We start from the raw sequence: 24,820 nt of genomic DNA, 5'->3' as shown, positions 1-24,820 counted from the left end.
ACAATGGAAGAGTTCTGAAGCATTTTTAAACGTCAGCGGAATTTTGAAAACTATGGAAGATTTCCGAAGCATTTTTAAACGTCAGCGGAATTCTGAGAACAATGGAAGAGTTCCGAAGCATTTTTAAACGTCAGCGGAATGCCGAGAACAATGCAAGATTTCCGAAGCATTTTTATATGTCAGCGGAATTCCGAGAACAATGGAAGAGTACCGAAGCATTTTAAAACGTCAGCGGAATTCCGAGAACAATGGAAGATTTCTGAAGCATTTTTAAACGTCAGCGGAATTTTGAAAACAATGGAAGATTTCCGAAGCATTTTTAAACGTCAGCGGAATTCTGAGAACAATGGAAGAGTTCCGAAGCATTTTTAAACTACAGCAGAATTCCGAGAACAATGGAAGAGTTCTGAAGCATTTTTAAACTTCAGCAGAATTCCGAGAGCAATGGAAGAGTTCCAAAGCATTTTAAAAGTTCGGCAGAATTCCGAGAACAATTGAAGAGTTCCGAAGCATTTTTAAACGTCAGCGGAATGCCGAGAACAATGCAAGATTTCCGAAGCATTTTTATATGTCAGCGGAATTCCGAGAACAAAGGAAGAGTACCGAAGCATTTTTAAACGTCAGCGGAATTCAGAGAACAATGGAAGAGTTCCGAAGCATTTTTAAACGTCAGCAGAATTCCGAGAACAATGTAAGAGTTCTGAAGCATTTTTAAACTTCAGCAGAATTCCGAGAGCAATGGAAGAGTTCCGAAGCATTTTTAAACTTCAGCGGAATTCCGAGTACAATGTAAGAGATTTTAAGCATTTTTAAACTTCAGCGGAATTCCGAGAACAATAGAAGAGTTCCGAAGCATTTTTAAAATTCACACGAATTCCGAGAATAATGGAAGAGTTCAGATGAATTTTTAGACTTCAGCAGAATTCCTAGAACAATGGAAGAGGTCCGAAGCATTTTTAAACTTCAGCGGCATTCCGAGAACAATGGAAGAGTTCCGAAGCATTTTTAAACGTCAGCAGAATTCTGAGAACAATGGAAGAGTTCCGAAGCATTTTTAAACTTCAGCAGAATTCCGAGAACAATGGAAGGGTTCCGAAGCATTTTTAAACTTCAGCGGAATTTGGAGAACAATGGAAGAGTTTCGAAGTATTTTTAAAAGTCAGCGGAATTCCGAGAACAATGGAAGAGTTGTGAAGCATTTTTAAACGTCAGCGGAATTCCGAGAACAATGGAAGAGTTCCGAAGCATTTTTAAACTTCAGCAGAATTTGGAGAACAATGGAAGAGTTTCGAAGTATTTTTAAAAGTCAGCGGAATTCCGAGAACAATGGAAGAGTTCTGAAGCATTTTTAAACGTCAGCGGAATTTTGAAAACAATGGAAGATTTCCGAAGCATTTTTAAACGTCAGCGGAATTCTGAGAACAATGGAAGAGTTCCGAAGCATTTTTAAACTACAGCAGAATTCCGAGAACAATGGAAGAGTTCTGAAGCATTTTTAAACTTCAGCAGAATTCCGAGAGCAATGGAAGAGTTCCAAAGCATTTTAAAAGTTCGGCAGAATTCCGAGAACAATTGAAAAGTTCCGAAGCATTTTTAAACGTCAGCGGAATGCCGAGAACAATGCAAGATTTCCGAAGCATTTTTATATGTCAGCGGAATTCCGAGAACAAAGGAAGAGTACCGAAGCATTTTTATATGTCAGCGGAATTCCGAGAACAAAGGAAGAGTACCGAAGCATTTTTAAACGTCAGCAGAATTCCGAGAACAATGTAAGAGTTCTGAAGCATTTTTAAACTTCAGCAGAATTCCGAGAGCAATGGAAGAGTTCCGAAGCATTTTTAAACTTCAGCGGATTTCCGAGTACAATGTAAGAGATTTTAAGCATTTTTAAACTTCAGCGGAATTCCGAGAACAATAGAAGAGTTCCGAAGCATTTTTAAAATTCACACGAATTCCGAGAATAATGGAAGAGTTCAGATGAATTTTTAAACTTCAGCAGAATTCCTAGAACAATGGAAGAGGTCCGAAGCATTTTTAAACTTCAGCGGAATTCTGAGAACAATGGAAGAGTTCCGAAACATTTTTAAACTTCAGCAGAATTCCGAGAACAATGGAAGGGTTCCGAAGCATTTTTAAACTTCAGCGGAATTTGGAGAACAATGGAAGAGTTTCGAAGTATTTTTAAAAGTCAGCGGAATTCCGAGAACAATGGAAGAGTTGTGAAGCATTTTTAAACGTCAGCGGAATTCCGAGAACAATAGAAGAGTTCCGAAGCATTTTTAAACGTCAACAGAATTCCGAGAACAATGGAAGAGTTCTGAAGCATTTTTAAACGTCAGCAGAATTGCGAGAGCAATGGAAGAGTTCCAAAGCATTTTATAAGTTCAGCAGAATTCCGAGAACAATTGAAGAGTTCCGAAGCATTCTTAAACGTCAGCGGAATGCCGAGAACAATGCAAGATTTCCGAAGCATTTTTATATGTCAGCGGAATTCCGAGAACAATGGAAGAGTTCTGAAGCATTTTTAAACTTCAGCAGAATTCCGAGAACAATGGAAGAGTTTAGAAGCATTTTTAAACTTCAACAGAATTCCGAGAACAATGGATGAGTTCCGAAGCATGTTTAAACATCAGCGGAATTCCGAGAACAATGGAAGAGTTCTGAAGCATTTTTAAACTTCAGCAGAATTCCCAGAACAATGGAAGAGTTTCGAAGCATTTTTAAACTTCAACGGAATTCCGAGAACAATGGAAGAGTTCCGAAGCATTTTTAAACGTTAGCGGAATTCCGAGTACAATGAAAGAGTTGCGAAGCATTATTAAATGTCAGCGGAATTCCGAGAACAATGGAAGAGTTCTGAAGCATGTTTAAGCGTCAGCGGAATTTTGAAAACAATGGAAGATTTCTGAAGCATTTTTAAATGTTAGCGGAATTCTGAGAACAATGGAAGAGTTCCGAAGCATTTTTAAACTTCAGCAGAATTCCGAGAACAATGGAAGAGTTTCGAAGCATTTTTAAACTTCAACGGAATTCCGAGAACAATGGAAGAGTTCCGAAGCATTTTTAAACTTCAGCAGAATTCCGAGAGCAATGGAAGAGTTCCAAAGCATTTTAAAAGTTCAGCAGAATTCCGAGAACAATTGAAGAATTCTGAAGCATTTTTAAACGTCAGCGGAATGCCGAGAACAATGCAAGATTTCCGAAGCATTTTTATATGTCAGCGGAATTTTGAAAACAATGGAAGATTTCCGAAGCATTTTTAAACGTCAGCGGAATTCTGAGAACAATGGAAGAGTTCCAAAACATTTTTAAACTTCAGCAGAATTCCAAGAACAATGGAAGAGTTCCGAAGCATTTTTAAACTTCAGCAGAATTCCGAGAGCAATGGAAGAGTTCCAAAGCATTTTAAACTTCAGCAGAATTCCGAGAACAATTGAAGAGTTCCGAAGCATTTTTAAACGTCAGCGGAATGCCGAGAACAATGCAAGATTTCCGAAGCATTTTTATATGTCAGTGGAATTGCGAGAACAATGGAAGAGTTCCAAAGCATTTTTAAACGTCAGCGGAATTCCGAGAACAATGGAAGAGTTCTGAAGCATTTTTAAACGTCAGCGGAATTTTGAAAACAATGGAAGATTTCCGAAGCATTTTTAAACGTCAGCGGAATTCTGAGAACAATGGAAGAGTTCCGAAGCATTTTTAAACGTCAGTGGAATGCCGAGAACAATGCAAGATTTCCGAAGCATTTTTATATGTCAGCGGAATTCCGAGAACAATGGAAGAGTACCGAAGCATTTTTAAACTTCAGAAAGAATTCCGAGAACAATGTAAGAGTTCTGAAGCATTTTTAAACTTCAGCAGAATTCCGAGAGCAATGGAAGAGTTCCAAAGCATTTTAAAAGTTCAGCAGAATTCCGAGAACAATTGAAGAGTTCCGAAGCATTTTTAAACGTCAGCGGAATGCCGAGAACAATGCAAGATTTCCGAAGCATTTTTATATGTCAGCGGAATTCCGAGAACAATGGAAGAGTACCAAAGCATTTTTAAATGTCAGCGGAATTCTGAGAACAATGAAAGAGTTCCGAAGCATTTTTAAACTTCAGCAGAATTCCGAGAACAATGGAAGAGTTTCGAAGCATTTTTAAACTTCAACGGAATTCCGAGAACAATGGAAGAGTTCCGAAGCATTTTTAAACTTCAGCAGAATTCCGAGAACAATGGAAGAGTTTCGAAGCATTTTTAAACTTCAACGGAATTCCGAGAACAATGGTAGAGTTCCGAAGCATTTTTAAACGTCAGCAGAATTCCGAGAACAATGTAAGAGTTCTGAAGCATTTTTAAACTTCAGCAGAATTCCGAGAGCAATGGAAGAGTTCCAAAGCATTTTAAAAGTTCAACAGAATTCCGAGAACAATTGAAGAGTTCCGAAGCATTTTTAACCGTCAGCGGAATTCCAAGAACAATGAAAAAGTTGCGAAGCATTATTAAACGTCAGCGGAATTCCGAGAACAATGGAAGAGTTCTGAAGCATTTTTAAGCGTCAGCGGAATTTTGAAAACAATGGAAGATTTCCGAAGCATTTTTAAACGTCAGTGGAATTCTGAGAACAATGGAAGAGTTCCGAAGCATTTTTAAACTTCAGCAGAATTCCGAAAACAATGGAAGAGTTCTGAAGCATTTTTAAACTTCAGCAGAATTCCGAGAGCAATGGAAGAGTTCCAAAGCATTTTAAAAGTTCGGCAGAATTCCGAGAACAATTGAAGAGTTCCGAAGCATTTTTAAACGTCAGCGGAATGCCGAGAACAATGCAAGATTTCCGAAGCATTTTTATATGTCAGCGGAATTCCGAGAACAAAGGAAGAGTACCGAAGCATTTTTAAACGTCAGCGGAATTCAGAGAACAATGGAAGAGTTCCGAAGCATTTTTAAACGTCAGCAGAATTCCGAGAACAATGTAAGAGTTCTGAAGCATTTTTAAACTTCAGCAGAATTCCGAGAGCAATGGAAGAGTTCCGAAGCATTTTTAAACTTTAGCGGAATTCCGAGTACAATGTAAGAGATTTTAAGCATTTTTAAACTTCAGCGGAATTCCGAGAACAATAGAAGAGTTCCGAAGCATTTTTAAAATTCACACGAATTCCGAGAATAATGGAAGTGTTCAGATGAATTTTTAGACTTCAGCAGAATTCCTAGAACAATGGAAGAGGTCCGAAGCATTTTTAAACTTCAGCGGAATTCCGAGAACAATGGAAGAGTTCCGAAGCATTTTTAAACGTCAGCAGAATTCTGAGAACAATGGAAGAGTTCCGAAGCATTTTTAAACTTCAGCAGAATTCCGAGAACAATGGAAGGGTTCCGAAGCATTTTTAAACTTCAGCAGAATTCCGAGAGCATTGGAAGAGTTCCAAAGCATTTTAAAAGTTCGGCAGAATTCCGAGAACAATTGAAGAGTTCCGAAGCATTTTTAAACGTCAGCGCAATGCCGAGAACAATGCAAGATTTCCGAAGCATTTTTATATGTCAGCGGAATTCCGAGAACAAAGGAAGAGTACCGAAGCATTTTTAAACGTCAGCGGAATTCAGAGAACAATGGAAGAGTTCCGAAGCATTTTTAAACGTCAGCAGAATTCCGAGAACAATGTAAGAGTTCTGAAGCATTTTTAAACTTCAGCAGAATTCCGAGAGCAATGGAAGAGTTCCGAAGCATTTTTAAACTTCAGCGGAATTCCGAGTACAATGTAAGAGATTTTAAGCATTTTTAATTTTCAGCGGAATTCCGAGAACAATAGAAGAGTTCCGAAGCATTTTTAAAATTCACACGAATTCCGAGAATAATGGAAGAGTTCAGATGAATTTTTAGACTTCAGCAGAATTCCTAGAACAATGGAAGAGGTCCGAAGCATTTTTAAACTTCAGCGGAATTCCGAGAACAATGGAAGAGTTCCGAAGCATTTTTAAACGTCAGCAGAATTCTGAGAACAATGGAAGAGTTCCGAAGCATTTTTAAACTTCAGCAGAATTCCGAGAACAATGGAAGGGTTCCGAAGCATTTTTAAACTTCAGCGGAATTTGGAGAACAATGGAAGAGTTTCGAAGTATTTTTAAAAGTCAGCGGAATTCCGAGAACAATGGAAGAGTTGTGAAGCATTTTTAAACGTCAGCGGAATTCCGAGAACAATGGAAGAGTTCCGAAGCATTTTTAAACTTCAGCAGAATTTGGAGAACAATGGAAGAGTTTCGAAGTATTTTTAAAAGTCAGCGGAATTCCGAGAACAATGGAAGAGTTCTGAAGCATTTTTAAACGTCAGCGGAATTTTGAAAACAATGGAAGATTTCCGAAGCATTTTTAAACGTCAGCGGAATTCTGAGAACAATGGAAGAGTTCCGAAGCATTTTTAAACTACAGCAGAATTCCGAGAACAATGGAAGAGTTCTGAAGCATTTTTAAACTTCAGCAGAATTCCGAGAGCAATGGAAGAGTTCCAAAGCATTTTAAAAGTTCGGCAGAATTCCGAGTACAATTGAAAAGTTCCGAAGCATTTTTAAACGTCAGCGGAATGCCGAGAACAATGCAAGATTTCCGAAGCATTTTTATATGTCAGCGGAATTCCGAGAACAAAGGAAGAGTACCGAAGCATTTTTATATGTCAGCGGAATTCCGAGAACAAAGGAAGAGTACCGAAGCATTTTTAAACGTCAGCAGAATTCCGAGAACAATGTAAGAGTTCTGAAGCATTTTTAAACTTCAGCAGAATTCCGAGAGCAATGGAAGAGTTCCGAAGCATTTTTAAACTTCAGCGGATTTCCGAGTACAATGTAAGAGATTTTAAGCATTTTTAAACTTCAGCGGAATTCCGAGAACAATAGAAGAGTTCCGAAGCATTTTTAAAATTCACACGAATTCCGAGAATAATGGAAGAGTTCAGATGAATTTTTAAACTTCAGCAGAATTCCTAGAACAATGGAAGAGGTCCGAAGCATTTTTAAACTTCAGCGGAATTCTGAGAACAATGGAAGAGTTCCGAAACATTTTTAAACTTCAGCAGAATTCCGAGAACAATGGAAGGGTTCCGAAGCATTTTTAAACTTCAGCGGAATTTGGAGAACAATGGAAGAGTTTCGAAGTATTTTTAAAAGTCAGCGGAATTCCGAGAACAATGGAAGAGTTGTGAAGCATTTTTAAACGTCAGCGGAATTCCGAGAACAATAGAAGAGTTCCGAAGAATTTTTAAACGTCAACAGAATTCCGAGAACAATGGAAGAGTTCTGAAGCATTTTTAAACGTCAGCAGAATTGCGAGAGCAATGGAAGAGTTCCAAAGCATTTTAAAAGTTCAGCAGAATTCCGAGAACAATTGAAGAGTTCCGAAGCATTTTTAAACGTCAGCGGAATGCCGAGAACAATGCAAGATTTCCGAAGCATTTTTATATGTCAGCGGAATTCCGAGAACAATGGAAGAGTTCCGAAGCATTTTTAAACTTCAGCAGAATTCCGAGAACAATGGAAGAGTTTAGAAGCATTTTTAAACTTCAACAGAATTCCGAGAACAATGGATGAGTTCCGAAGCATGTTTAAACATCAGCGGAATTCCGAGAACAATGGAAGAGTTCTGAAGCATTTTTAAACTTCAGCAGAATTCCCAGAACAATGGAAGAGTTTCGAAGCATTTTTAAACTTCAACGGAATTCCGAGAACAATGGAAGAGTTCCGAAGCATTTTTAAACGTTAGCGGAATTCCGAGTACAATGAAAGAGTTGCGAAGCATTATTAAATGTCAGCGGAATTCCGAGAACAATGGAAGAGTTCTGAAGCATATTTAAGCGTCAGCGGAATTTTGAAAACAATGGAAGATTTCTGAAGCATTTTTAAATGTTAGCGGAATTCTGAGAACAATGGAAGAGTTCCGAAGCATTTTTAAACTTCAGCAGAATTCCGAGAACAATGGAAGAGTTTCGAAGCATTTTTAAACTTCAACGGAATTCCGAGAACAATGGAAGAGTTCCGAAGCATTTTTAAACTTCAGCAGAATTCCGAGAGCAATGGAAGAGTTCCAAAGCATTTTAAAAGTTCAGCAGAATTCCGAGAACAATTGAAGAATTCTGAAGCATTTTTAAACGTCAGCGGAATGCCGAGAACAATGCAAGATTTCCGAAGCATTTATATATGTCAGCGGAATTTTGAAAACAATGGAAGATTTCCGAAGCATTTTTAAACGTCAGCGGAATTCTGAGAACAATGGAAGAGTTCCAAAACATTTTTAAACTTCAGCAGAATTCCAAGAACAATGGAAGAGTTCCGAAGCATTTTTAAACTTCAGCAGAATTCCGAGAGCAATGGAAGAGTTCCAAAGCATTTTAAACTTCAGCAGAATTCCGAGAACAATTGAAGAGTTCCGAAGCATTTTTAAACGTCAGCGGAATGCCGAGAACAATGCAAGATTTCCGAAGCATTTTTATATGTCAGTGGAATTGCGAGAACAATGGAAGAGTTCCAAAGCATTTTTAAACGTCAGCGGAATTCCGAGAACAATGGAAGAGTTCTGAAGCATTTTTAAATGTCAGCGGAATTTTGAAAACAATGGAAGATTTCCGAAGCATTTTTAAACGTCAGCGGAATTCTGAGAACAATGGAAGAGTTCCGAAGCATTTTTAAACGTCAGTGGAATGCCGAGAACAATGCAAGATTTCCGAAGCATTTTTATATGTCAGCGGAATTCCGAGAACAATGGAAGAGTACCGAAGCATTTTTAAACTTCAGCAAGAATTCCAAGAACAATGTAAGAGTTCTGAAGCATTTTTAAACTTCAGCAGAATTCCGAGAGCAATGGAAGAGTTCCAAAGCATTTTAAAAGTTCAGCAGAATTCCGAGAACAATTGAAGAGTTCCGAAGCATTTTTAAACGTCAGCGGAATGCCGAGAACAATGCAAGATTTCCGAAGCATTTTTATATGTCAGCGGAATTCCGAGAACAATGGAAGAGTACCAAAGCATTTTTAAATGTCAGCGGAATTCTGAGAACAATGAAAGAGTTCCGAAGCATTTTTAAACTTCAGCAGAATTCCGAGAACAATGGAAGAGTTTCGAAGCATTTTTAAACTTCAACGGAATTCCGAGAACAATGGAAGAGTTCCGAAGCATTTTTAAACTTCAGCAGAATTCCGAGAACAATGGAAGAGTTTCGAAGCATTTTTAAACTTCAACGGAATTCCGAGAACAATGGTAGAGTTCCGAAGCATTTTTAAACGTCAGCAGAATTCCGAGAACAATGTAAGAGTTCTGAAGCATTTTTAAACTTCAGCAGAATTCCGAGAGCAATGGAAGAGTTCCAAAGCATTTTAAAAGTTCAACAGAATTCCGAGAACAATTGAAGAGTTCCGAAGCATTTTTAACCGTTAGCGGAATTCCAAGAACAATGAAAAAGTTGCGAAGCATTATTAAACGTCAGCGGAATTCCGAGAACAATGGAAGAGTTCTGAAGCATTTTTAAGCGTCAGCGGAATTTTGAAAACAATGGAAGATTTCCGAAGCATTTTTAAACGTCAGTGGAATTCTGAGAACAATGGAAGAGTTCCGAAGCATTTTTAAACTTCAGCAGAATTCCGAAAACAATGGAAGAGTTCTGAAGCATTTTTAAACTTCAGCAGAATTCCGAGAGCAATGGAAGAGTTCCAAAGCATTTTAAAAGTTCAACAGAATTCCGAGAACAATTGAAGAGTTCCGAAGCATTTTTAACCGTCAGCGGAATTCCAAGAACAATGAAAAAGTTGCGAAGCATTATTAAACGTCAGCGGAATTCCGAGAACAATGGAAGAGTTCTGAAGCATTTTTAAGCGTCAGCGGAATTTTGAAAACAATGGAAGATTTCCGAAGCATTTTTAAACGTCAGTGGAATTCTGAGAACAATGGAAGAGTTCCGAAGCATTTTTAAACTTCAGCAGAATTCCGAAAACAATGGAAGAGTTCTGAAGCATTTTTAAACTTCAGCAGAATTCCGAGAGCAATGGAAGAGTTCCAAAGCATTTTAAAAGTTCGGCAGAATTCCGAGAACAATTGAAGAGTTCCGAAGCATTTTTAAACGTCAGCGGAATGCCGAGAACAATGCAAGATTTCCGAAGCATTTTTATATGTCAGCGGAATTCCGAGAACAAAGGAAGAGTACCGAAGCATTTTTAAACGTCAGCGGAATTCAGAGAACAATGGAAGAGTTCCGAAGCATTTTTAAACGTCAGCAGAATTCCGAGAACAATGTAAGAGTTCTGAAGCATTTTTAAACTTCAGCAGAATTCCGAGAGCAATGGAAGAGTTCCGAAGCATTTTTAAACTTTAGCGGAATTCCGAGTACAATGTAAGAGATTTTAAGCATTTTTAAACTTCAGCGGAATTCCGAGAACAATAGAAGAGTTCCGAAGCATTTTTAAAATTCACACGAATTCCGAGAATAATGGAAGTGTTCAGATGAATTTTTAGACTTCAGCAGAATTCCTAGAACAATGGAAGAGGTCCGAAGCATTTTTAAACTTCAGCGGAATTCCGAGAACAATGGAAGAGTTCCGAAGCATTTTTAAACGTCAGCAGAATTCTGAGAACAATGGAAGAGTTCCGAAGCATTTTTAAACTTCAGCAGAATTCCGAGAACAATGGAAGGGTTCCGAAGCATTTTTAAACTTCAGCAGAATTCCGAGAGCATTGGAAGAGTTCCAAAGCATTTTAAAAGTTCGGCAGAATTCCGAGAACAATTGAAGAGTTCCGAAGCATTTTTAAACGTCAGCGCAATGCCGAGAACAATGCAAGATTTCCGAAGCATTTTTATATGTCAGCGGAATTCCGAGAACAAAGGAAGAGTACCGAAGCATTTTTAAACGTCAGCGGAATTCAGAGAACAATGGAAGAGTTCCGAAGCATTTTTAAACGTCAGCAGAATTCCGAGAACAATGTAAGAGTTCTGAAGCATTTTTAAACTTCAGCAGAATTCCGAGAGCAATGGAAGAGTTCCGAAGCATTTTTAAACTTCAGCGGAATTCCGAGTACAATGTAAGAGATTTTAAGCATTTTTAATTTTCAGCGGAATTCCGAGAACAATAGAAGAGTTCCGAAGCATTTTTAAAATTCACACGAATTCCGAGAATAATGGAAGAGTTCAGATGAATTTTTAGACTTCAGCAGAATTCCTAGAACAATGGAAGAGGTCCGAAGCATTTTTAAACTTCAGCGGAATTCCGAGAACAATGGAAGAGTTCCGAAGCATTTTTAAACGTCAGCAGAATTCTGAGAACAATGGAAGAGTTCCGAAGCATTTTTAAACTTCAGCAGAATTCCGAGAACAATGGAAGGGTTCCGAAGCATTTTTAAACTTCAGCGGAATTTGGAGAACAATGGAAGAGTTTCGAAGTATTTTTAAAAGTCAGCGGAATTCCGAGAACAATGGAAGAGTTGTGAAGCATTTTTAAACGTCAGCGGAATTCCGAGAACAATGGAAGAGTTCCGAAGCATTTTTAAACTTCAGCAGAATTTGGAGAACAATGGAAGAGTTTCGAAGTATTTTTAAAAGTCAGCGGAATTCCGAGAACAATGGAAGAGTTCTGAAGCATTTTTAAACGTCAGCGGAATTTTGAAAACAATGGAAGATTTCCGAAGCATTTTTAAACGTCAGCGGAATTCTGAGAACAATGGAAGAGTTCCGAAGCATTTTTAAACGTCAGCGGAATTCTGAGAACAATGGAAGAGTTCCGAAGCATTTTTAAACTACAGCAGAATTCCGAGAACAATGGAAGAGTTCCGAAGCATTTTTAAACTTCAGCAGAATTTGGAGAACAATGGAAGAGTTTCGAAGTATTTTTAAAAGTCAGCGGAATTCCGAGAACAATGGAAGAGTTCTGAAGCATTTTTAAACTTCAGCAGAATTCCGAGAGCAATGGAAGAGTTCGAAAGCATTTTAAAAGTTCGGCAGAATTCCGAGAACAATTGAAAAGTTCCGAAGCATTTTTAAACGTCAGCGGAATGCCGAGAACAATGCAAGATTTCCGAAGCATTTTTATATGTCAGCGGAATTCCGAGAACAAAGGAAGAGTACCGAAGCATTTTTATATGTCAGCGGAATTCCGAGAACAAAGGAAGAGTACCGAAGCATTTTTAAACGTCAGCAGAATTCCGAGAACAATGTAAGAGTTCTGAAGCATTTTTAAACTTCAGCAGAATTCCGAGAGCAATGGAAGAGTTCCGAAGCATTTTTAAACTTCAGCGGATTTCCGAGTACAATGTAAGAGATTTTAAGCATTTTTAAACTTCAGCGGAATTCCGAGAACAATAGAAGAGTTCCGAAGCATTTTTAAAATTCACACGAATTCCGAGAATAATGGAAGAGTTCAGATGAATTTTTAAACTTCAGCAGAATTCCTAGAACAATGGAAGAGGTCCGAAGCATTTTTAAACTTCAGCGGAATTCTGAGAACAATGGAAGAGTTCCGAAACATTTTTAAACTTCAGCAGAATTCCGAGAACAATGGAAGGGTTCCGAAGCATTTTTAAACTTCAGCGGAATTTGGAGAACAATGGAAGAGTTTCGAAGTATTTTTAAAAGTCAGCGGAATTCCGAGAACAATTGAAGAGTTGTGAAGCATTTTTAAACGTCAGCGGAATTCCGAGAACAATAGAAGAGTTCCGAAGCATTTTTAAACGTCAACAGAATTCCGAGAACAATGGAAGAGTTCCGAAGCATTTTTAAACGTCAGCAGAATTGCGAGAGCAATGGAAGAGTTCCAAAGCATTTTAAAATTTCGGCAGAATTCCGAGAACAATTGAAGAGTTCCGAAGCATTTTTAAACGTCAGCGGAATGCCAAGAACAATGCAAGATTTCCGAAGCATTTTTATATGTCAGCGGAATTCCGAGAACAATGGAAGAGTTCCGAAGCATTTTTAAACTTCAGCAGAATTCCGAGAACAATGGAAGAGTTTAGAAGCATTTTTAAACTTCAACAGAATTCCGAGAACAATGGATGAGTTCCGAAGCATGTTTAAACATCAGCGGAATTCCGAGAACAATGGAAGAGTTCTGAAGCATTTTTAAACTTCAGCAGAATTCCCAGAACAATGGAAGAGTTTCGAAGCATTTTTAAACTTCAACGGAATTCCGAGAACAATGGAAGAGTTCCGAAGCATTTTTAAACGTTAGCGGAATTCCGAGTACAATGAAAGAGTTGCGAAGCATTATTAAACGTCAGCGGAATTCCGAGAACAATGGAAGAGTTCTGAAGCATATTTAAGCGTCAGCGGAATTTTGAAAACAATGGAAGATTTCTGAAGCATTTTTAAATGTTAGCGGAATTCTGAGAACAATGGAAGAGTTTCGAAGCATTTTTAAACTTCAACGGAATTCCGAGAACAATGGAAGAGTTCCGAAGCATTTTTAAACTTCAGCAGAATTCCGAGAGCAATGGAAGAGTTCCAAAGCATTTTAAAAGTTCAGCAGAATTCCGAGAACAATTGAAGAATTCTGAAGCATTTTTAAACGTCAGCGGAATGCCGAGAACAATGCAAGATTTCCGAAGCATTTTTATATGTCAGCGGAATTTTGAAAACAATGGAAGATTTCCGAAGCATTTTTAAACGTCAGCGGAATTCTGAGAACAATGGAAGAGTTCCAAAACATTTTTAAACTTCAGCAGAATTCCAAGAACAATGGAAGAGTTCGAAAGCATTTTTAAACTTCAGCAGAATTCCGAGAGCAATGGAAGAGTTCCAAAGCATTTTAAACTTCAGCAGAATTCCGAGAACAATTGAAGAGTTCCGAAGCATTTTTAAACGTCAGCGGAATGCCGAGAACAATGCAAGATTTCCGAAGCATTTTTATATGTCAGTGGAATTGCGAGAACAATGGAAGAGTACCGAAGCATTTTTAAACGTCAGCGGAATTCTGAGAACAATGGAAGAGTTCCGAAGCATTTTTAAACTTCAGCAGAATTCCAAGAACAATGGAAGAGTTCCAAAGCATTTTTAAACGTCAGAGGAATTCCGAGAACAATGGAAGAGTTCTGAAGCATTTTTAAACGTCAGCGGAATTTTGAAAACAATGGAAGATTTCCGAAGCATTTTTAAACGTCAGCGGAATTCTGAGAACAATGGAAGAGTTCCGAAGCATTTTTAAACTTCAGCAGAATTCCGAGAACAATGTAAGAGTTCTGAAGCATTTTTAAACTTCAGCAGAATTCCGAGAGCAATGGAAGAGTTCCAAAGCATTTTAAAAGTTCAGCAGAATTCCGAGAACAATTGAAGAGTTCCGAAGCATTTTTAAACGTCAGCGGAATGCCGAGAACAATGCAAGATTTCCGAAGCATTTTTATATGTCAGCGGAATTCCGAGAACAATGGAAGAGTACCAAAGCATTTTTAAATGTCAGCGGAATTCTGAGAACAATGAAAGAGTTCCGAAGCATTTTTAAACTTCAGCAGAATTCCGAGAACAATGGAAGAGTTTCGAAGCATTTTTAAACTTCAGCGGAATTCCGAGAACAATGGAAGCGTTCCGAAGCATTTTTAAACGTCAGTGGAATTCAGAGAACAATGAAAGAGTTGCGAAGCATTATTAAACGTCAGCGGAATTCCGAGAACAATGGAAGAGTTCCGAAGCATTTTTAAACTTCAGCAGAATTCCGAGAACAATGGAAGAGTTTCGAAGCATTTTTAAACTTCAGCAGAATTCCGAGAGCAATGGAAGAGTTCCAAAGCATTTTAAAAGTTCAACAGAATTCCGAGAACAATTGAAGAGTTCCGAAGCATTTTTAACCGTCAGCGGAATTCCAAGAACAATGAAAAAGTTGCGAAGCATTATTAAACGTCAGCGGAATTCCGAGAACAATGGAAGAGTTCTGAAGCATTTTTAAGCGTCAGCGGAATTTTGAAAACAATGGAAGATTTCCGAAGCATTTTTAAACGTCAGTGGAATTCTGAGAACAATGGAAGAGTTCCAAAGCATTTTAAAAGTTCAGCAGAATTCCGAGAACAATTGAAGAGTTCCGAAGCATTTTTAAACGTCAGCGGAATGCCGAGAACAATGCAAGATTTCCGAAGCATTTTTATATGTCAGCGGAATTCCGAGAACAATGGAAGAGTACCGAAGCATTTTTAAACTTCAGCGGAATTCTGAGAACAATGGAAGAGTTCCGAAGCATTTTTAAACTTCAGCAGATTTCCGAGAATAATGGAAGAGTTCCAAAGCATTTTTAAATGTCAGCGGAATTCCGAGAACAATGGAAGAGTTCTGAAGCATTTTTAAACTTCAGCGGAATTTTGAAAACTATGGAAGATTTCCGAAGCATTTTTAAACGTCAGCGGAATTCTGAGAACAATGGAAGAGTTCCGAAGCATTTTTAAACGTCAGCGGAATGCCGAGAACAATGCAAGATTTCCGAAGCATTTTTATATGTCAGCGGAATTCCGAGAACAATGGAAGAGTACCGAAGCATTTTAAAACGTCAGCGGAATTCCGAGAACAATGGAAGAGTTCTGAAGCATTTTTAAACGTCAGCGGAATTTTGAAAACAATGGAAGATTTCCAAAGCATTTTTAAACGTCAGCGGAATTCTGAGAACAATGGAAGAGTTCCGAAGCATTTTTAAACTACAGCAGAATTCCGAGAACAATGGAAGAGTTCTGAAGCATTTTTAAACTTCAGCAGAATTCCGAGAGCAATGGAAGAGTTCCAAAGCATTTTAAAAGTTCGGCAGAATTCTGAGAACAATTGAAGAGTTCCGAAGCATTTTTAAACGTCAGCGGAATGCCGAGAACAATGCAAGATTTCCGAAGCATTTTTATATGTCAGCGGAATTCCGAGAACAAAGGAAGAGTACCGAAGCATTTTTAAACGTCAGCGGAATTCAGAGAACAATGGAAGAATTCCGAAGCATTTTTAAACGTCAGCAGAATTCCGAGAACAATGTAAGAGTTCTGAAGCATTTTTAAACTTCAGCAGAATTCCGAGAGCAATGGAAGAGTTCCGAAGCATTTTTAAACTTCAGCGGAATTCCGAGTACAATGTAAGAGATTTTAAGCATTTTTAAACTTCAGCGGAATTCCGAGAACAATAGAAGAGTTCCGAAGCATTTTTAAAATTCACACGAATTCCGAGAATAATGGAAGAGTTCAGATGAATTTTTAGACTTCAGCAGAATTCCTAGAACAATGGAAGAGGTCCGAAGCATTTTTAAACTTCAGCGGAATTCCGAGAACAATGGAAGAGTTCCGAAGCATTTTTAAACGTCAGCAGAATTCTGAGAACAATGGAAGAGTTCCGAAGCATTTTTAAACTTCAGCAGAATTCCGAGAACAATGGAAGGGTTCCGAAGCATTTTTAAACTTCAGCGGAATTTGGAGAACAATGGAAGAGTTTCGAAGTATTTTTAAACTTCAGCGGAATTTGGAGAACAATGGAAGAGTTTCGAAGTATTTTTAAAAGTCAGCGGAATTCCGAGAACAATGGAAGAGTTCTGAAGCATTTGTAAGCGTCAGCGGAATTTTGAAAACAATGGAAGATTTCCGAAGCATTTTTAAACGTTAGCGGAATTCTGAGAACAATGGAAGAGTTCCGAAGCATTTTTAAACTTCAGCAGAATTCCGAGAACAATAGAAGAGTTTCGAAGCATTTTTAAACTTCAACGGAATTCCGAGAACAATGGAAGAGTTCCGAAGCATTTTTAAACGTTAGCGGAATTCCGAGTACAATGAAAGAGTTGCGAAGCATTATTAAACGTCAGCGGAATTCCGAGAACAATGGAAGAGTTCTGAAGCATTTTTAAGCGTCAGCGGAATTTTGAAAACAATGGAAGATTTCCGAAGCATTTTTAAATGTTAGCGGAATTCTGAGAACAATGGAAGAGTTCCGAAGCATTTTTAAACTTCAGCAGAATTCCGAGAACAATGGAAGAGTTTCGAAGCATTTTTAAACTTCAACGGAATTCCGAGAACAATGGAAGAGTTCCGAAGCATTTTTAAACATCAGCGGAATTCCGAGAACAATGAAAGAGTTGCGAAGCATTATTAAACGTCAGCGGAATTCCGAGAACAATGGAAGAGTTCTGAAGCATTTTTAAACTTCAGCAGAATTCCCAGAACAATGGAAGAGTTTCGAAGCATTTTTAAACTTCAACGGAATTCCGAGAACAATGGAAGAGTTCCGAAGCATTTTTAAACGTCAGCAGAATTCCGAGAACAATGTAAGAGTTCTGAAGCATTTTTAAACTTCAGCAGAATTCCGAGAGCAAAGGAAGAGTTCCGAAGCATTTTTAAACTTCAGCGGATTTCCGAGTACAATGTAAGAGATTTTAAGCATTTTTAAACTTCAGCGGAATTCCGAGAACAATAGAAGAGTTCCGAAGCATTTTTAAAATTCACACGAATTCCGAGAATAATGGAAGAGTTCAGATGAATTTTTAAACTTCAGCAGAATTCCTAGAACAATGGAAGAGGTCCGAAGCATTTTTAAACTTCAGCGGAATTCTGAGAACAATGGAAGAGTTCCGAAACATTTTTAAACTTCAGCAGAATTCCGAGAACAATGGAAGGGTTCCGAAGCATTTTTAAACTTCAGCGGAATTTGGAGAACAATGGAAGAGTTTCGAAGTATTTTTAAAAGTCAGCGGAATTCCGAGAACAATGGAAGAGTTGTGAAGCATTTTTAAACGTCAGCGGAATTCCGAGAACAATGGAAGAGTTCCGAAGCATTTTTAAACATCAACAGAATTCCGAGAACAATGGAAGAGTTCCGAAGCATTTTTAAACGTCAGCAGAATTGCGAGAGCAATGGAAGAGTTCCAAAGCATATTAAAAGTTCAGCAGAATTCCGAGAACAATTGAAGAGTTCTGAAGCATTTTTAAACTTCAGCAGAATTCCCAGAACAATGGAAGAGTTTCGAAGCATTTTTAAACTTCAACGGAATTCCGAGAACAATGGAAGATTTCCAAAGCATTTTTAAACGTCAGCGGAATTCTGAGAACAATGGAAGAGTTCCGAAGCATTTTTAAACTACAGCAGAATTCCGAGAACAATGGAAGAGTTCTGAAGCATTTTTAAACTTCAGCAGAATTCCGAGAGCAATGGAAGAGTTCCAAAGCATTTTAAAAGTTCGGCAGAATTCCGAGAACAATTGAAGAGTTCCGAAGCATTTTTAAACGTCAGCGGAATGCCGAGAACAATGCAAGATTTCCGAAGCATTTTTATATGTCAGCGGAATTCCGAGAACAAAGGAAGAGTACCGAAGCATTTTTAAACGTCAGCGGAATTCAGAGAACAATGGAAGAATTCCGAAGCATTTTTAAACGTCAGCAGAATTCCAAGAACAATGTAAGAGTTCTGAAGCATTTTTAAACTTCAGCAGAATTCCGAGAGCAATGGAAGAGTTCCGAAGCATTTTTAAACTTCAGCGGAATTCCGAGTACAATGTAAGAGATTTTAAGCATTTTTAAACTTCAGCGGAATTCCGAGAACAATAGAAGAGTTCCGAAGCATTTTTAAAATTCACACGAATTCCGAGAATAATGGAAGAGTTCAGATGAATTTTTAGACTTCAGCAGAATTCCTAGAACAATGGAAGAGGTCCGAAGCATTTTTAAACTTCAGCGGAATTCCGAGAACAATGGAAGAGTTCCGAAGCATTTTTAAACGTCAGCAGAATTCTGAGAACAATGGAAGAGTTCCGAAGCATTTTTAAACTTCAGCAGAATTCCGAGAACAATGGAAGGGTTCCGAAGCATTTTTAAACTTCAGCGGAATTTGGAGAACAATGGAAGAGTTTCGAAGTATTTTTAAACTTCAGCGGAATTTGGAGAACAATGGAAGAGTTTCGAAGTATTTTTAAAAGTCAGCGGAATTCCGAGAACAATGGAAGAGTTCTGAAGCATTTGTAAGCGTCAGCGGAATTTTGAAAACAATGGAAGATTTCCGAAGCATTTTTAAACGTTAGCGGAATTCTGAGAACAATGGAAGAGTTCCGAAGCATTTTTAAACTTCAGCAGAATTCCGAGAACAATAGAAGAGTTTCGAAGCATTTTTAAACTTCAACGGAATTCCGAGAACAATGGAAGAGTTCCGAAGCATTTTTAAACGTTAGCGGAATTCCGAGTACAATGAAAGAGTTGCGAAGCATTATTAAACGTCAGCGGAATTCCGAGAACAATGGAAGAGTTCTGAAGCATTTTTAAGCGTCAGCGGAATTTTGAAAACAATGGAAGATTTCCGAAGCATTTTTAAACGTTAGCGGAATTCTGAGAACAATGGAAGAGTTCCGAAGCATTTTTAAACTTCAACGGAATTCCGAGAACAATGGAAGAGTTCCGAAGCATTTTTAAACATCAGCGGAATTCCGAGAACAATGAAAGAGTTGCGAAGCATTATTAAACGTCAGCGGAATTCCGAGAACAATGGAAGAGTTCTGAAGCATTTTTAAACTTCAGCAGAATTCCCAGAACAATGGAAGAGTTTCGAAGCATTTTTAAACTTCAACGGAATTCCGAGAACAATGGAAGAGTTCCGAAGCATTTTTAAACGTCAGCAGAATTCCGAGAACAATGTAAGAGTTCTGAAGCATTTTTAAACTTCAGCAGAATTCCGAGAGCAAAGGAAGAGTTCCGAAGCATTTTTAAACTTCAGCGGATTTCCGAGTACAATGTAAGAGATTTTAAGCATTTTTAAACTTCAGCGGAATTCCGAGAACAATAGAAGAGTTCCGAAGCATTTTTAAAATTCACACGAATTCCGAGAATAATGGAAGAGTTCAGATGAATTTTTAAACTTCAGCAGAATTCCTAGAACAATGGAAGAGGTCCGAAGCATTTTTAAACTTCAGCGGAATTCTGAGAACAATGGAAGAGTTCCGAAACATTTTTAAACTTCAGCAGAATTCCGAGAACAATGGAAGGGTTCCGAAGCATTTTTAAACTTCAGCGGAATTTGGAGAACAATGGAAGAGTTTCGAAGTATTTTTAAAAGTCAGCGGAATTCCGAGAACAATGGAAGAGTTGTGAAGCATTTTTAAACGTCAGCGGAATTCCGAGAACAATGGAAGAGTTCCGAAGCATTTTTAAACATCAACAGAATTCCGAGAACAATGGAAGAGTTCCGAAGCATTTTTAAACGTCAGCAGAATTGCGAGAGCAATGGAAGAGTTCCAAAGCATATTAAAAGTTCAGCAGAATTCCGAGAACAATTGAAGAGTTCTGAAGCATTTTTAAACTTCAGCAGAATTCCCAGAACAATGGAAGAGTTTCGAAGCATTTTTAAACTTCAACGGAATTCCGAGAACAATGGAAGAGTTCCGAAGCATTTTTAAACGTTAGCGGAATTCCGAGTACAATGAAAGAGTTGCGAAGCATTATTAAACGTCAGCGGAATTCCGAGAACTTTGGAAGAGTTCTGAAGCATATTTAAGCGTCAGCGGAATTTTGAAAACAATGGAAGATTTCTGAAGCATTTTTAAACGTTAGCGGAATTCTGAGAACAATGGAAGAGTTCCGAAGCATTTTTAAACTTCAGCAGAATTCCGAGAACAATGGAAGAGTTTCGAAGCATTTTTAAACTTCAACGGAATTCCGAGAACAATGGAAGAGTTCCGAAGCATTTTTAAACTTCAGCAGAATTCCGAGAGCAATGGAAGAGTTCCAAAGCATTTTAAAAGTTCAGCAGAATTCCGAGAACAATTGAAGAATTCTGAAGCATTTTTAAACGTCAGCGGAATGCCGAGAACAATGCAAGATTTCCGAAGCATTTTTATATGTCAGCGGAATTTTGAAAACAATGGAATATTTCCGAAGCATTTTTAAACGTCAGCGGAATTCTGAGAACAATGGAAGAGTTCCAAAACATTTTTAAACTTCAGCAGAATTCCGAGAACAATGGAAGAGTTCCGAAGCATTTTTAAACTTCAGCTGAATTCCGAGAGCAATGGAAGAGTTCCAAAGCATTTTAAACTTCAGCAGAATTCCGAGAACAATTGAAGAGTTCCGAAGCATTTTTAAACGTCAGCGGAATGCCGAGAACAATGCCAGATTTCCGAAGCATTTTTATATGTCAGTGGAATTCCGAGAACAATGGAAGAGTTCCGAAGCATTTTTAAACTTCTGCAGAATTCCGAGAACAATAGAAGAGTTTCGAAGCATTTTTAAACTTCAACGGAATTCCGAGAACAATGGAAGAGTTCCGAAGCATTTTTAAACGTTAGCGGAATTCCGAGTACAATGAAAGAGTTGCGAAGCATTATTAAACGTCAGCGGAATTCCGAGAACAATGGAAGAGTTCTGAAGCATTTTTAAGCGTCAGCGGAATTTTGAAAACAATGGAAGATTTCCGAAGCATTTTTAAACGTTAGCGGAATTCTGAGAACAATGGAAGAGTTCCGAAGCATTTTTAAACTTCAGCAGAATTCCGAGAACAATGGAAGAGTTTCGAAGCATTTTTAAACTTCAACGGAATTCCGAGAACAATGGAAGAGTTCCGAAGCATTTTTAAACATCAGCGGAATTCCGAGAACAATGAAAGAGTTGCGAAGCATTATTAAACGTCAGCGGAATTCCGAGAACAATGGAAGAGTTCAGATGAATTTTTAAACTTCAGCAGAATTCCTAGAACAATGGAAGAGGTCCGAAGCATTTTTAAACGTCAGCGGAATTCTGAGAACAATGGAAGAGTTCCGAAGCATTTTTAAACTTCAGCAGAATTCCAAGAACAATGGAAGAGTTCCAAAGCATTTTTAAACGTCAGCGGAATTCCGAGAACAATGGAAGAGTTCTGAAGCATTTTTAAACGTCAGCGGAATTTTGAAAACAATGGAAGATTTCCGAAGCATTTTTAAACGTCAGCGGAATGCCGAGAACAATGGAAGAGTTCCGAAGCATTTTTAAACGTCAGCGGAATGCCGAGAACAATGCAAGATTTCCGAAGCATTTTTATATGTCAGTGGAATTCCGAGAACAATGGAAGAGTACCGAAGCATTTTTAAACTTCAGCAGAATTCCGAGAACAATGTAAGAGTTCTGAAGCATTTTTAAACTTCAGCAGAATTCCGAGAGCAATGGAAGAGTTCCGAAGCATTTTTAAACTTCAGCGGATTTCCGAGTACAATGTAAGAGATTTTAAGCATTTTTAAACTTCAGCGGAATTCCGAGAACAATAGAAGAGTTCCGAAGCATTTTTAAAATTCACACGAATTCCGAGAATAATGGAAGAGTTCAGATGAATTTTTAAACTTCAGCAGAATTCCTAGAACAATGGAAGAGGTCCGAAGCATTTTTAAACTTCAGCGGAATTCTGAGAACAATGGAAGAGTTCCGAAACATTTTTAAACTTCAGCAGAATTCCGAGAACAATGGAAGGGTTCCGAAGCATTTTTAAACTTCAGCGGAATTTGGAGAACAATGGAAGAGTTTCGAAGTATTTTTAAAAGTCAGCGGAATTCCGAGAACAATTGAAGAGTTGTGAAGCATTTTTAAACGTCAGCGGAATTCCGAGAACAATAGAAGAGTTCCGAAGCATTTTTAAACGTCAACAGAATTCCGAGAACAATGGAAGAGTTCCGAAGCATTTTTAAACGTCAGCAGAATTGCGAGAGCAATGGAAGAGTTCCAAAGCATTTTAAAAGTTCGGCAGAATTCCGAGAACAATTGAAGAGTTCCGAAGCATTTTTAAACGTCAGCGGAATGCCAAGAACAATGCAAGATTTCCGAAGCATTTTTATGTCAGCGGAATTCCGAGAACAATGGAAGAGTTCCGAAGCATTTTTAAACTTCAGCAGAATTCCGAGAACAATGGAAGAGTTTAGAAGCATTTTTAAACTTCAACAGAATTCCGAGAACAATGGATGAGTTCCGAAGCATGTTTAAACATCAGCGGAATTCCGAGAACAATGGAAGAGTTCTGAAGCATTTTTAAACTTCAGCAGAATTCCCAGAACAATGGAAGAGTTTCGAAGCATTTTTAAACTTCAACGGAATTCCGAGAACAATGGAAGAGTTCCGAAGCATTTTTAAACGTTAGCGGAATTCCGAGTACAATGAAAGAGTTGCGAAGCATTATTAAACGTCAGCGGAATTCCGAGAACAATGGAAGAGTTCTGAAGCATATTTAAGCGTCAGCGGAATTTTGAAAACAATGGAAGATTTCTGAAGCATTTTTAAATGTTAGCGGAATTCTGAGAACAATGGAAGAGTTTCGAAGCATTTTTAAACTTCAACGGAATTCCGAGAACAATGGAAGAGTTCCGAAGCATTTTTAAACTTCAGCAGAATTCCGAGAGCAATGGAAGAGTTCCAAAGCATTTTAAAAGTTCAGCAGAATTCCGAGAACAATTGAAGAATTCTGAAGCATTTTTAAACGTCAGCGGAATGCCGAGAACAATGCAAGATTTCCGAAGCATTTTTATATGTCAGCGGAATTTTGAAAACAATGGAAGATTTCCGAAGCATTTTTAAACGTCAGCGGAATTCTGAGAACAATGGAAGAGTTCCAAAACATTTTTAAACTTCAGCAGAATTCCAAGAACAATGGAAGAGTTCGAAAGCATTTTTAAACTTCAGCAGAATTCCGAGAGCAATGGAAGAGTTCCAAAGCATTTTAAACTTCAGCAGAATTCCGAGAACAATTGAAGAGTTCCGAAGCATTTTTAAACGTCAGCGGAATGCCGAGAACAATGCAAGATTTCCGAAGCATTTTTATATGTCAGTGGAATTGCGAGAACAATGGAAGAGTACCGAAGCATTTTTAAACGTCAGCGGAATTCTGAGAACAATGGAAGAGTTCCGAAGCATTTTTAAACTTCAGCAGAATTCCGAGAGCAATGGAAGAGTTCCAAAGCATTTTAAAAGTTCAGCAGAATTCCGAGAACAATTGAAGAATTCTGAAGCATTTTTAAACGTCAGCGGAATGCCGAGAACAATGCAAGATTTCCGAAGCATTTTTATATGTCAGCGGAATTTTGAAAACAATGGAATATTTCCGAAGCATTTTTAAACGTCAGCGGAATTCTGAGAACAATGGAAGAGTTCCAAAACATTTTTAAACTTCAGCAGAATTCCGAGAACAATGGAAGAGTTCCGAAGCATTTTTAAACTTCAGCTGAATTCCGAGAGCAATGGAAGAGTTCCAAAGCATTTTAAACTTCAGCAGAATTCCGAGAACAATTGAAGAGTTCCGAAGCATTTTTAAACGTCAGCGGAATGCCGAGAACAATGCCAGATTTCCGAAGCATTTTTATATGTCAGTGGAATTCCGAGAACAATGGAAGAGTTCCGAAGCATTTTTAAACTTCTGCAGAATTCCGAAAACAATAGAAGAGTTTCGAAGCATTTTTAAACTTCAACGGAATTCCGAGAACAATGGAAGAGTTCCGAAGCATTTTTAAACGTTAGCGGAATTCCGAGTACAATGAAAGAGTTGCGAAGCATTATTAAACGTCAGCGGAATTCCGAGAACAATGGAAGAGTTCTGAAGCATTTTTAAGCGTCAGCGGAATTTTGAAAACAATGGAAGATTTCCGAAGCATTTTTAAACGTTAGCGGAATTCTGAGAACAATGGAAGAGTTCCGAAGCATTTTTAAACTTCAGCAGAATTCCGAGAACAATGGAAGAGTTTCGAAGCATTTTTAAACTTCAACGGAATTCCGAGAACAATGGAAGAGTTCCGAAGCATTTTTAAACATCAGCGGAATTCCGAGAACAATGAAAGAGTTGCGAAGCATTATTAAACGTCAGCGGAATTCCGAGAACAATGGAAGAGTTCAGATGAATTTTTAAACTTCAGCAGAATTCCTAGAACAATGGAAGAGGTCCGAAGCATTTTTAAACG

Source organism: Phyllobates terribilis, unplaced genomic scaffold (genome assembly GCF_046119375.1).
Source record: "Phyllobates terribilis strain yellow unplaced genomic scaffold, ASM4611937v1 Scaffold_22__1_contigs__length_20350403, whole genome shotgun sequence".
NCBI classification, from domain to species: Eukaryota; Metazoa; Chordata; class Amphibia; order Anura; family Dendrobatidae; genus Phyllobates; species Phyllobates terribilis.
Note: the sequence above shows the minus strand (reverse complement) of the source record.